The sequence below is a fragment of the Notothenia rossii genome (genome assembly GCF_949606895.1).
Source record: "Notothenia rossii genome assembly, chromosome: 6".
Taxonomy (NCBI): domain Eukaryota; kingdom Metazoa; phylum Chordata; class Actinopteri; order Perciformes; family Nototheniidae; genus Notothenia; species Notothenia rossii.
The window spans coordinates 52,145,483-52,160,648 of record NC_136909.1 but is presented as its reverse complement, the minus strand read 5'-3'; the positions used below and the strand labels follow the sequence as shown (position 1 = coordinate 52,160,648).

The following is a 15,166-nucleotide window of genomic DNA, read 5'->3' as shown; positions in this document are numbered from 1 at the left end:
GGTTTCAGACAAGCAGATCACTAAGGAGTCAGGTTTCCTCAAACTTTTGGAGCCTAGGGATGAGGTTTTAGCAGACAGAGGATTTCTCATCAGAGATGAGCTTGCGGCCTATGGTGCAACCCTTCGTATCCCTCATTTCACAAAAGGAAAGAAGCAGCTTTCTGCACAGGAAGTGGACACATCTAGACAACTTTCTCGTGTGAGGATCCATGTAGAGCGAGTTATTGGTCGGTGGAAAAACTTTAAGATTTTACAAACAGTTATTCCTTTGTCGCAGGTTGACATACTAGATGATGTTGTTATTGTATGTGGTGCCCTCACAAACCTCTGTAAGAGTGTTGTTCCCAAATGAGTTACACATAACCACGTATGACTTATAAATTGATTTTACATTTGTAAAACATGTATATAGGCCTACTGTACTTAAAACTGAATGCATTTTAATAAACCTCCCCACATTGGCTGCAACTGGTGTGTCTAATGGTCCTTTCCCCCCCAGATTATCTCAACAATTCAGAGTGCAGTATCACATTTATTTGTAATGTTGTTACTAACAGAGTTTCATTCCATTCAGGTGCCATTAAAGTGCCACTAAACATTAACAACATAAAAAGTAGGAGTATGTACAATATATTAGAATCAAACTGGTTCTGTATGTTGTAAACAGTAAATAATCATTTTAGGTCGCGAATTATCTCTATGGATACATATATAGCATTACAGAATAAAACTTAAAATATCTTGTTGCACTGAAGTGCATCTAGACACAGCTTTCAATAACAACATCAAATGTAAAGAAAAGGCTGATGATGAATTCATTGTTTCAACTGTAATGCAACTTTAACAACCAGGGAAAGACAATCCATAACCGACATCTAACAGCATATCTGGCCATATCCGTGTCACTGTTTTCCAGGCTCGTCAGCACTGCAGCACCTGGGTTCACATCCCGCAGTTCCCGGATGTCATCATCTGTCAACACTGATAATAGAGCAACAAAAAGACACAATTAGTGTGCTGCATAATGTTCACATTTTAAGAATAATGACTGAATTATTCTAAAACCAGACCAGTTAAGCTGTAGATAACAAACAATCAAATTTCTAGAATCAGTAATCTGAAGACAAAAGGACAGACATATTCAAACTAACATAACAAATGATACTGAAACTATTCAAACTGAGCGTGTATGTTTACAAAAAGTCATGATGCCACGTTGGTCTGTAGGCCTTTTCATCTCTGCATCACCAAGTAACACCTTTCTCAGGCTACATTATGGTGTCAAGACACTGAGGAGAAATCCTGAGAATTAATTAAATGCACTATTGCAAAAGGAAACTTATCTAGGCTCTGTCAACTATTACATGCCTCTGGGTGTGATACTATTCTTCCTAGCAGATGTTGAAGCTGCTGGAAGTTGCCTGCCAAGCCTCTTTGGTTTGTGGAAGCTGATTTCCCTCAATGGAGCTGGTCTGACTTCTTTCCTGCTGGTGTCTTTCCACATGCACACTCCAGAAGTAACCGCTGCTTTCTCTGTCCTTCCCATCCTAACATAGAGCTCAACTTTGAATAATATTGCAGCTGCATGGCTGCAGCATGACCCAAGCCTGAAATTTCACAAAATCATAATAAACATACTGGGCTTGAAAGTAACATTTGCTCTCAGACAAATCTCAGCTCTGGCTATGAAGTAGGTAAACATCTAACTTACTAGACATGTGAGTATCCTAAGCTTAATCAGGTTTTGAATGTAACTGAATGATATTGGCTGCTGACATTTTGAACCCTGTTGTCGATGTGTTGTTCATGAAAATGTTAGTTTCAAACCCTGGTTATGATGAGAAAGTTACAGGGCAAGGCATACGATTTTTGATATGGAAAGGAGAGTAATAGCCAGCTGAAAGGACAGTAACACACCCCTGAACTGTTACCTACAAGCCCACAACACCAAATAATAGGCTACTTACCCCGCCATACAGGTGCAATTCGCTGTGAGGACGTAGTTTTCTCGTTGGTTGATTATGACCCAAGCCTCATACATCGTTGTCTTGTGTCCTTGTCTTTGACTAGGGAGAATTTCTGATCCCAAAATACAAAACTCTGAGTCTATGTCATGGTATTTGACGTTCTGTACATGACCACAGACAACGTATTCGTAAGCATCCACTGATTTATAGGCTCGTAATTTCTCTCTGGTGTACACACTCGGTTTCTCAATTAAATAGGTATATATATCTGGCCACTGTATATTCGGCCACTTGCTAACGTCTTCAAGCCACTCATCAATAGAACACGGATCTGGAAGTCGGACACCATTTGTCAAAGTCAACTTGTTAAGATAACATTCACGATCTTTAGTTGATAATCCCCTTGCTTAGCTTGACAAGCTGTTTATCTCTGCCATCCTTCTGTTTGCACCATGCGCGCGCATACGTTCTACGTCATCATTGTATACAAACACAAAAAGGGTCTATATATATATCGGCGGCCACAAGTTGTTTATCCTTGACAGTCGCACATAGGCACACACTGAGTGTTTTCATATTCAGCAAATGTGTACACCCTAAACTGCAAACTTCAAGAAGAAATAATACTTTCATTCACTCACGGCAAAAGTTACTTTACTTACTATAAAAACTCACGGTAAAAAAATGAACTCCCTGTTCCGTTGTCATGAAGGTGGAATCTAACTATATCCAGAATAAGTTTTATTGGATCCAGGCTAGAAACATGTTTATTTCTGCTGTAAAGTTGAGCATTTTAACATGGGGGTCTATGGGAATTGCTCCTTTCTGCATCCTTCCCTGGTCGGCCACTAGATGAACTGCAGTTTGTGGCACTTCCTTCTGGGCTTCCCGGCTCTGCGCTATGAAGCGCTGATTGGCTGTGGGTGGGCCAGACGTGCATGTGGGTGGGCCCAGGCCCACCCGCCCTTATGAAAATTAACTATAGTATTAGTATAGTATACTATAAGAGTTGTATAGTATCCTATAGTAAGTTTGTAGAGTTCTATAGTATTTTTCACCAGCTATCGTATTACTATAGTCTTTTCTGTAGTGCCATTTTACTAGCTATAGTAGCCCTATAATATTTCAATTGTGATACTATGTATCTAGATCTTTGTAGTATTCCTATATTATTTTAAATAGTATAACTATAGTATAATATATAGTTTTTCTGTAGTTGTTTTTTGAACACACTGTAGACCACTCCTATAGTAATAGCATGATATTGTCATATATGCATATTATTATATAGTGTTTGTAAAAGTATTACCATAGTGTTTTTTTTGGTGTTTCTGTATTAAGACTATATTATTTTAAATAGTACTACTGTAGTATAATATTTAGTGTTTCTGTAGTTGTTTTTTGAACACACTATAGAACACTCCTATAATAGTATGATATTGTCATAATGAATGCATATTATTACCATAGTGTTTGTAAAAGTATTACACTCCTAGAATTAATGTGTCATTTTTTTTTAACACACTGCTGTGTCAAAGGCAATTCAACACATTCAGTGTCATTTCTGAACTATTTTACACACATGTGTGTACATAGAAAAAATAAAAATGCACATAGTCAACACATTAGTGTTGACTAACACTGGGCTAACATTGGGCTAACATTGGGCACTAACATTGGGCACTGTCCTGCCCAATCACGGTTTAGTTATTTCAAATGTATCATTTTTCAACTGTCCAACTGTCAATCAAATGTCCCAACTGCCATTTCACCTCTGGCTGCTGTGGAGGATGGATGTCAGCGGAGGAGAGTCTAACTCGAGGTAAGTTATACAGAAACAAAACGTTTTTAACAAAGTGAGCAGATATATTGTCATAATGTGAGCAAGCTAGGGGTCTAAATACATATTTTTAAACTTAAATAAATATGTTTTGCCAATGTCGAACAGCTAACTATTTTTTGAGTTTAGCTGCCTGGATGACAGTTATTTTCCTTTAGGCCGTTCTTCTTCTTTTTTATTATATTTATTTTATCTTAACTCAATGTAGCTTACACTCTTTTCTGTGATCATTCTTCAATCGGCATTATATTGATAGCATTAGCAGCTATATGTTTAATGCTATCTAGCTACTTTGGCTAGGTTTCATTGTTCGGCCAGATGTGGCGAGAAAGTGCGAGTGAGGCTGCGTTGATATACAGTCTCTTACAGTGCAAATACGTAACTTACTCGCACTAAAGTTATTTATTAGTAGTACGTGTACACTACAGTTTACCTGTTTCTGACTAAAACATCAGCCACTACTCTATACTTGCAAATATTATATTGTGTAGAAGGGAGATTTCATGTCTGCCTCTTGTCGCTAAGGCAACTGTGTATGTGAGACGCAGCGTCACGCACGACAGTTCGGCCTTCCCCATTTGATTGGTCGGAAGGGAAGGGCCGGCAGGCTTTCCTTCCGACCAATCAAATCGTTGGAAGGGAAGGCCCCCCCCTGGGGGGTGCAGAGGCATGACAGGGGGGGGCGCGAGAGACCAGGAGGAAAAATGGTTATTTAAAAATAAAAAATCATAATTTGTAAAATTATTGATTCGAAAATAATATGATACAGTACTATTACGTCTGGGTCTCTGTGTTTAATTAAAGCTCTCTATGTGTGTGGAACGAGCCATTTTGTGTGCATGCACGAGCGAGAGAGATAGAGAGAGCGCACCGGTACCGGAGATCGTAGTTGTTAGCTTCTGGTGCTAGCGAGCTACGCTAACGGATATAAAGAGTTTTTTCAACAACAAAGTGGAGGAGAGTCCTCTCCTGTCAGTCTAAGTTATCTCAGTGGATCTCAAACGGTTTGGTCACCATTAATGTAAACAATTATTTCCGAGGCACACGTTTATATGATCATTATAGTTATAAAAAAATAAGAGAATAAATGAAAAACAGGTATGAAATACTATTAAAAGGGTGATTTGTAAAATATCCAGAGAGAAAAAGTCAATCTGTTTACCGTTGTATTTCATATGGGTGTTGACAGATGTATCCATAGATCTCTTCACATTGCTCTCAAAGTGCACCAGATTGATGCTTTTAACTTCAATATTTAAAAATAAATCTTCCCGGGGGAGCTTGCCCCCGGACCCCCCTATATGAGGTCCACACACCACCTATAAAAAATAGCACTTTACCCCTGCTTACACCTATATGCCGTGAGCTGATTATCGAGCCTTCATTGTAACTGTCACAATGTGTATTTGCGTGGGGATTGTTGCAGTAGAAATTTCCAATGTAGCGCCTGGTACATTAATGGGAAACCCTAAATGTTTGAGCACCCTCTATGAAATGTCAAGCTACCCCGCACCACCCCAAAATAAATATCTGGCGCCGCCACTGAGCCTGACTATTTGTGTTGGGGGGGGCCGACTTATTTTTTTCTCCAGAGGGGAGGCCCTGACAGAAAAGGTTTGGGAACCCCTGGTATAGAGTGAGTGTAGCGTGCAATACTGTGTTTCACCACACATTAATTTAGAGGGGCGCTGTTTCAGTCTTTGTAAAATACTCACTGACAACAGCGGAGAGATGTTTTTTAATACAAATAAAAAATATAAAGAAATAACCAGCCTCCAGGAGAAAACGCCACTGGAGACTGAGCAGAATCTCCCCTGTGCTTCTCTAGAAGTTGTCTTTATGGGTGAAGTTAATTAACTTAAAATTACCATACTGCTTATAATTTATATAAGGTGTGTATTAATGGGTTTAACTAGAAGATGATAGATGATGGCATTTAATTTAGTCTGGCATAATATGATTAGTCAACATCAGGAGGAATTTGTCTTTTTCTTATAATTACAGGAAGTTGGAATGAGCTGCAGGAATCTGTTAAAGTCCTAGCAAAAAGTAAATTAAAAGAAAAATCTACAGTGTCCAAAGCACAAACCATCTCCTGGAAGTAACAGGTGAATTTGGATTTGTCCTTGATAGGATTTTAAAATACAACACAGACTTCAAAGAGTTTATAGATGTTGATAGAAGTGAGAATCAGTAACTTTGACAGATTCCAAGTGCACTTTTCTGAAGCACCGGATCTTCAGCCTCTACTAAGAGAAGTCTGTCAAACTCAGGTATACATGTACCAGGCGTGTTAAATTGTGTTTCAAAAAATCACACAGGCCAGAACTTTACTTTGTGCTGTGCTTGCTGTTATTGTTTTGTTCAGCCAAGAACCAGTTCTTCTGAACGGCCTAACTGATCTATTTAAGAAGAAAATTCCAGAAGTATTTGATGAACTGCAAAATGGCATTCTTACCGAGAAGACCAGCCTCAAGCTTGTCAGAGTTTGCATCTCTGAATTGGTAGAGAGGCATGGGTTGTAAGTATATGAATGTGAAATGTGTTTATACTGTATATAGGGGTTGGGACACTTTTTCCCCTTAATTTCATTGCCCAACCATTTCTGTTTCAGGCCTGAAATTGTTCTTGTAATTTTTTTACATTTAAGTTATTCGTATTCATATTCTGTGAACAATGTATTTTATTTTGTTAATAAAGTCCCTATCTTTCAAATTGAAACTGCTCTGCTTGCTAACTTGTATTTGTTGATACCATACTTACTATAGGGATGAATACATCATTATTAAAGCTAATTAACTATAGATTCACTATAAGATCACCATAGCCAATTCTATAGTATTACTATAGTAATTTTCTGTAGTGTGTTCCAAAAAACCATAGAAATCATATAGAAAGCACTATAGTGATACTACATAAAACTCAATAGTATAGCTATAGTAATTTCGTATAGTGGCCGAAAAACCATAGAAATACTACAGGAAACACTATAGTATAACTGTAACTAACTATAAGATCACCATAGCCAACTCTATAGTATTACAAAAGTAATTCTCTATAGTGTGTCCCAAAACACCATAGAAATACTATAGCAGTTTTTGTGGTATTTCTATAGTAATTCTTAATAGTAATACTATAGTGTTCTTTCGTAAGGGCGGGCCCACCCCACCCACAGCTACTGGGCTGTAGCCTGATTATGCTTTAGGACAGTGACCACCAACTGGCGGCCCGCGGGCCACATCCGGCCCGCCAGACATTCTCATCCGGCCCGCACGACGGTGGTGACAGTGCATTGGCGGAGTGGTTACTGCGTTCGCCCCCCACTCATTTTCTTTTACAACGTCTCGTGATTAAGGTGCAGTACCGGAGTCCAACAGAGAGGCAGCAGTTGCGGGACAGTAGACTGCGTACGGGGAAACCTTCCCTTCCTTGAAGAAGAAGTGATCCTTCGTTGTGAAAAATCTGATTAATGCGCTCCGCACCACAGCAATCGCCCCGCTGTGACAGAGTCCAACAGAGAGGCAGGAGCTGCGGGACAGTAGCCTAGAAGCAGGGTTGGGTTGTAACGGAATACATGTAACGGCGTTACGTAATCAGAATACAAAAATCAAGTATGCTAACCTTTCAGGTGGCGTTAAATTTGAAAAACGAGTAACCTGATAACAGTTACTTTCGTAAACCTGAAGTGAATACATTTTGGAATACTTATTGGAAATATTGGTGGAAAAGATTCCTCACAAAATTTAATATTCATTACCGGCAGAAATGTAGTGATGGCAGTTTGACACTGAAGCTTCAAACGGAGCTTCAACCCTGGACTTCCTATTCCATAGAAGCAGTGCTTCGAAGCTTGCTTCAAATCACGTGACATGTGACGTCCGAAGCAGCAACTGCTTCATTTCCTGAATGAATCAACTCACTGGTTCACCGTCCAATCAGGTGATTCAATGCACTGCCTCGTCTCTATTCTGACAGGTGACAGGTTGAAATAGTTTCAAATTTGAGCGCTTCAACACTTTATAACCGCTCTAAACAATGCGCAATGTGTGGGTTGTTGTCGTAGTTTGCATTGTTGCTGTTGAGTTGTTGTTGTTGGCATTGCATTTGAATTGGATCATTATAGAGCAAGCCAGGAAGAAAAATAGGTCGTTCTGGCTCGTGAAACACTTCGAAATGTGGAGAAGTTGTGAACAAAAAGACAATGAGTAGTATAAAAACACTTCGATATATAAGTTATATATATAACTTCCTGAAACTCAACTGCGATAAATCTGAAATAATAATCATTGGACAAAAGAAGCTCACCACACCTATCCATAACTTCACCCTCAACATAGACGGCTTCCCAGTTCAAACCTCCCCTCACATCCGGAACCTAGGCATCATATTTGACCAAACCCTCTCCTACAACAGATACATCAAACAGATCACAAAGACAGTCTTCTTCCACCTCAAAAACATCGCCCGTCTACGTCCATCCCTCTCTCCCACTGCTGCCGAAACCCTCATCCACGCCTTCATCACCTCCCGTCTGGACTATTGCAATAGCCTCCTCTATGGTTCACCTGCAAAAATCCTTCAAACAAACTTCAATATATCCAGAACTCCGCCGCCCGTCTACTCACCCACACCCGAATCCGTGAACACATTACACCCGTCCTCATCAAGCTCCACTGGCTCCCCATCCCCCAGAGAATTCAGTACAAGATCCTCCTGATGACGTACAAAGCCCTCCATAACCTGGCCCCATCCTACCTGACTGACCTCCTCCACAGACACACTCCCACTCGCTCCCTCCGCTCTGCCACTGGCAACCTCCTGTCCCTCCCCACCCGGACCAACCTCAGGTCTTGGGGCGACAGAGCCTTCTCCGTTGCTGCACCCACCCTCTGGAACACAGTACCCCAATCCATCAGAGATTCTTCCTCCCTCACAGCATTCAAAACATCACTCAAAACCCACCTGTTCAACACTGCATTCAACCACTGACCACCCCGCTCCCCCCGTATTTTTTCTGTTTTGTTTATCTCTTTTTGTATTTCTTTGTCTTTTTTGTTGTTGTGTTTTCTTAAATTCTCTGTCAAAGCGTCTTTGAGTTTCATGAAAAGCGCTATAAAAGTCCCATGTATTATTTTTATTATTATTCGATGGCCTAAGGAATTGATTGTCCAGTGGATAGAGCCGGCGGCCAGGATGCGGCAATATCCTCCGCGCAGCTGGTTCAAAGCTCGGAATAGTTAAACTTTTAATCATTGCTTTTCAACTTTAATACTTTAATAACTGATAAAAGGCCCTCTCCGCCCAAAAAAATGTCAAGCACTCTCTAGTCTCTTCTCAATAACCCAATACACACTATTATCAATCTTTAATTGCAAATAGAACATGATATTCAGTCTTAGTGTGTGTGTGTGTGTGTGTGTGTGTGTGTGTGTGTGTGTGTGTGTGTGTGTGTGTGTGTGTGTGTGTGTGTGTGTGTATCGAATATTTTTCAAGGCAAAGATGCGTTAAACCCACTGCAGCCTTGCACTTCGCCAGGAGAGGTCGCTGTAACTGAAGCTTCGAGAAATGAACCTATTTCCGACACAATAGAGAGGCGAAGTCCCTCCCTTTCCGGGGGAGCTCATGGGACCCCGGAAGCGGAAAATAATACATTGAATTCAATGGAGAGAGAAAACGTATCTTTCGATCCCGTTTGAATTGTGCCACGAACTACACATATGATGTTTGTCAATTTAAAAGAAAATTTTGCAAATAAAAAAAATAAAAATGTGTCGTAAAACTGTGAAGTAACACATTTTGTTGTGTTAAGCCGCTCAGTGAACTACATGTCTCTGGTCCCGCACAATACGCGTCACCAACACAAAGATGGCCGTCACGTTGGCACATTTCACCTCATTCTTTCAGAATGAGAATAAAAGTATAAAACGAGGTGAAAATCACTACAAGTCTGGGCATGTTGAGAGCTGTACATACACGAAAGGGGAGTTAGTCGGTTCTGTAAGAGCCAGCATGCGGGACCGGCTTTACAAGGTTTCGGTGAGTAACATAAGTGCAATGTTTAACGTTAATGTCAGTCAATAAGGAGGAGAATGAAAAAGAAGATGATGAACCACAGACCCGGCATATAATGACTGCAGTGTGCAGGGCTGTGTTAATTTATGTTACTGTTATCAATAGCATTAGTTGACTGAGAAAACCGTCAAGAAAAAAAGTTTAGCGATGTTAGGAGTCGACTAGTATAATATGCCCACGGCTGTGATTGACAACCTGGACAGCCAGTCAGAAGCTAGAATGCCAACCTAGAGAGCCAATCAGAACCTAGAACGGGTGTACTGTATACGGGTGTGTATGCTATGGATAACATTAGTGTTCACAAGAACAAGGTACACTCCCGTGTTTTGTTTTAGTTGCTCTTCAGATTGAAGCGGCCAGTTTTATATGGACTATATGTGTGATCTCCTTTTTACATCTCGTTGTGTCATTTGAGTTTATTTGCTGTGTGTAGATTCAAGGATTTTGGTTATCTTGTCAATTTGTTTGGTTATCTAGGCACAGCTGTGTGTGACTCCCTCTGGTACACTGGTATGTGTTTTCCTAATGTAGAGAGCATTGATTAATTCATAAACTACACACTGAGTCTAGATCCTGACCAAATCCTTTTTTTTGATCAAATGTTTTTCAAAAATGTAATACACATTTAAAAAAATACAATGTACAATCACAACCAATACAACACAAATTACAAAAAATACAGAAAAAACAAACAATAACAACAATCAGACAACAGGACAAAACTATGGAAAAATAAACCCTCCCACCCCCAGATCCGGACCATCCTTGTATTGCTCATTCAATCTATTATAGCATGTTAACAAACATGGTACTTACTTTATTTGTACAGATCTACATTGGAGAGGATGGCACGATGCAGAGCGCTGTCTGTGGTTGTGCACGGGGGATGTACAAATGCAGCCACGCTGCAGCATTGGCAATATTTGCCATGTGGCAGATCAGCTCCACAGAAGTTGAGTGCCAGTGGAGGAAGCCTGGCACTTCAAAAGTAGTCCAGCCGGTGTATCAACTCTACCAACAGCAAGAGGAGACATACAACCCACTGGCCAGAGACATCGCCACTGAGGAAGTAGACTGGTTCAGGTCTGCACTGAGGGGCGCAGCGTGGCATGGCATGGCTTGTGTCACCTGAGCCAGAGCTGCAGCCTCAACATCAGGCCATTTTCAACGTGCCGGAGCTGGTGAAGGAGCATGGGGGTCGTGGGCTCAATGCGACTGAGCAGAGATCAGCAAGCTGCCCTCCAGACAGCCACCGTAGGACAGCGGACAAATCCTCAGTGGCAGTTACACAGGCAGGGCAGGTTGACAGCCAGCAATTTTGGTGCTGTGCCGAGGTCGAGACTTTCATCCACTCCATGCGCGTCCCTCATGAAGAGGGTGCTTGGGGGGTACAATTTAGACAGAGTCATGGCTGTCAACTGGGGAGTTGTAAACGAGGTGTGTTTGGCCAGTGTTTTTGGCCTTTTAAGTGTGACACATATGTAGTGATAAATGCTTCACTTGACCACTGTTCCTAAATAAAAAAAGTTTTCTGCATCGTCAGTCATTTTTTCCAAATAATTACCAATATTTCACAAATTCTTCATGTCAACTTAAGAGCACAGCTGTATGTTGAGTGTCAGCTTTGCTTGGTTCATCTTACTGGGGGCAGCTACATGGATGTTGGTGCAGTCCACAATCATTTTGCAGTTGAAGGCAGAATGAATTTATTATTGAATCAGAATGAAGCACAACTTCCTGTCATACAATACATTGACTTTATTTGTAATTGTGTAAAAAAATAAAGCATTGATTAGCAAGCAGGACCTGCAGGAACAGAGAACGGTGATGGATGGAGCTGGGAAGAGAGAAGAATAAAGAAAACAGATCAACTTTATTATCGGATATTAAAAATTCAATTTCAAAACAAGTTGCCGCTCCTACAGTTTTCTAGTATGTAAAGATGATTTCACATGACCTATGCAAAATATCACACTCAATACATGTGTGTCTCTGGGGGGTGCATTGTGCCTTTGATGTATATAAATAATATACCATAACCAAATTCTATTACGTACAGTGGAAATCAGGTTGCCAGAGCAGGTCAGTGTGCATGTTCCTCAGGGTCTCAGCAGTTACAGGTGAGGTAAAGAAAATAAAAGAGAAAAAGGTCAGTAACAACACTTTAAAGTAAAAACACTGAATAATTATCTCTTTTAATAATTTTCTCTCAGTAATCACTCAACTACTGTCTTTCCAACAAACAGATTGACTCACCCTCACTGTCATCACAATGACACATGTCCAGAAGAATGTCATGCAAAGCTCCCTGCCTGCCTGCCTTCCTTCGACTCTCCCTGAACTGCTTCCTTAGCACCCGGTGGAGGGCGCAGTAGGCTACTCTTCAAATGTTTCACGAAATACTTACCATGATGACTACTCTTACTGTTGAACATTTTGGTGTACTTCATGTAATAAAATAATAACTTCATGGTAAGGCTACTAAAAAGGATAAGGCTAAGTAATGTAATGCTAACCAACGTGCTCGCTACTCGTCGCTACTAGCTAGGTAGCTAACTTGACTATGTTCCATGCACAACATGTATATTACCTATGATATTACCTGATATGTCTGATCCAGCGACTCCTGGTCCTTTCATCAGACGGGAAGCGATAGAACGAGCAAGTGGTATGATCACTTTTGTGATTACAACATGGTACAAAGCACACAGGCATCTTGTAAAAGTGAATTTATTGGAGCAATCTCTTATATTTATTGGAGGTAATAAATCAGTTATGAAATCTTCTTCTTCGCTTTAATTACGAGTCTCAACCACTTGGAGCATTATCGCCTGTGACATCACATACGCGACCCAGAATGGGATTTGGGATTTGTAGTCTTTGTAGTCGCGTATCTTTCATAGTCTTATATTTCAACAGTTTTACGACAAAATGTGACTTTTTTGACATGGAAATGATTGTTTAAGATTGACAAACATCATATGTGTAGTTCGTGGCACAATTCAAACGGGATCAAAAGATACGTTTTCTCTCTCCATTGAATTCAATGTATAATTTTTCGCTTCCGGGGTCCCATGGACCGGAAGTAGATGGGCGTGACTTCGCCTCTCTATTGTCCAAGTGGTTCGACGCTTCATTCAAAGCTTCATTTTGCCATCGCTACAGAACTGTGTGCACACTGCACAGCGCTGCAGCATGTCTGTGAGCAGGAGAGAGATGCAGCGTGTCTGTGAGGCCCCCCCCCCCCCAGCACGGAGATGAGAGAGAGATCTCTTTTAGAATATATTGAAAGTTAGAAACGGAGATGGTTAGATAAAATGTGCAAGATAACGTTTATGTAGCATTTCTTTATTTTCGAAATGAGCCTGCTGCTGCTGAAGGCATGGGGTAAGTGACTGGAAAAAGTTTTAAAAGTTATTACATCGTTTCAGATAATAAATAATAATGATAATTCATTCTATTTAGGGGCGCCTTTCAAAGCACCCAAGGACACCTTACAATTCATAACATATTCCAAGGAAAGGTTTTAAGACAGTACAAAGAATGCAGTCCGGGTGATGTTTTTTATGCGGGGTGCAGATGAGAGAGCTGCCAGAATGACACCAACATGTTGTGTTTGAGTTCTTGATAAGCCATTAAAACAGTAAAATAAGTGTCCCCTGTTCACCAAAACATACCCATCTGTTATGGAAAAATAAAGTATTCTAAAAGTAATCTGAATATGTTACTTTTTTAAGACACGTAACTGTAACTGTATTCTGATTACTTTCAGAGCATGTATTCAGTCAACAACTTCAAAATTCTGGGCTATATAAAAATCGCTGGCCCGCGATAGTGTCTATTGGATACATTTTGGCCCTTGGACCAATGTAGTTGGTGATCCCTGCTTTAGGAGCTGTAGGTGTGTGTGGTACAGGTGTGTGTGTGGTACAGTGTGTACTGTAGGTGTGTGTGTTGTACAGTGCGTAGATGCAGCGGACAGACAGGTCTCAGTTGGTTTGGTGTCCTCTGCTTACTTTTAATACTTGTAAATAAAAAACTTTTGGCCCGTAATTTATTTTCTTCATTGTAGCGACCAGAGGGGGGGGGTGATATATCCAGTCTCTGATGGTGTTACGTTATTATGAGAGTGCTCTGTTTGATTCTGAAATTGTATATATTTATATAAATATATACATATATATATATGTCTGTGTGTGTGTGTGTGTGTGTGTGTTTGTGTGTGTGTGTGTGTGTGTGTGTGTGTGTGTGTCCGCATCTGTAGCCTGTTGTCATTATGCCGCACTGTGAATGAATCAAAGTAAAAATAAGTCGTCATGAACACATCTGTCCATCAGACAGAGGGCTGCTGTGCCTCCTGTCATCATTAATGGACGTCTCTTTAAAATGAGCTCTCATTTCTCTAACCGCCTGCTGCTTCCTCTCCTCGGTTCCCCTTCTCGGCTCCTCCGCTCGCATCTCCTGTGGGCGGGACTAAGACACGAGGATAGGAGTCGAGGAGGGGAATTAGATAAATGAGAAACCTTCAATATCCTTCTAGAGATGGCAAATCCGGATCCTTTTATGGACTTGGAGTCTTATATGTAAGTCATTGAAGAGATCCGGATCATACGAGTCATTTGAGTCATATGAGTCAGCATCACCAAGACAGTAGAAATTCTAACGGTGAAACAGAAAAGTTGTTGCATTTCACGAGCATATTAAACTGACGTTATATTAACCTCCGCTACACAGTGCCTTTTGCTTTAATAAAAAATGTTGATCACAAAAAAAAAGGGTTATTTTGTGATTTGGCGAATCTGAGTCTGCTGTTGACTCGTGCATGACGAGTCTGCTGGATCTCTGGATCTGCTGCTATACGGTTACGGCTCTGAGTCCGCACGAGTCTGCTATGTTTTACACAGTGAGTCAGGATTTGCGAATCTCAGTCTGCTGTTGACTCGTGCATAATATAGCGCGCGGCTCTGAGTCCCCACGAGTCTGCAGGAAGTTTCACTGATCCTCGTCCCCTCCCCTGAGCCAAACGATAACTTCTGAAAGCTATCCCACTTGCTAAAGGGTAGGCAGATGGACTGGGGTACGTTGTAATGTTATTTACATTTTATAAAGAGAGTAGAGAGTGACGCAATTGATAGTTTTAATTTGTAAGTCACACCAGGTGTAGGACTCAAAGGACTCGGGTTAATGGAGAGGGGAGACTCGTCACGACCAGCTCATTTCTAGGATCCGGGTTAATGATCCGGATGAATCAGGACTCGCCCATCTCTATATCCTTCACATCTGTCTT

At 40.8% G+C, this 15,166-nt stretch overlaps 1 long non-coding RNA gene across 1 annotated transcript; it reads right to left on the bottom strand.

Annotated features, from left to right (window-relative positions):
* Nucleotides 1-512: 512 nt before the first annotated feature.
* On the bottom strand, nt 513-2,623 carry LOC307042432. Its single transcript, XR_013809109.1, has 2 exons — nt 1,968-2,623; nt 513-981 (listed from the first exon to the last, which is right to left on the bottom strand). It is a non-coding gene; the product is annotated as an uncharacterized lncRNA (long non-coding RNA).
* Between the last annotated feature and the right edge of the window lie 12,543 nt (nt 2,624-15,166).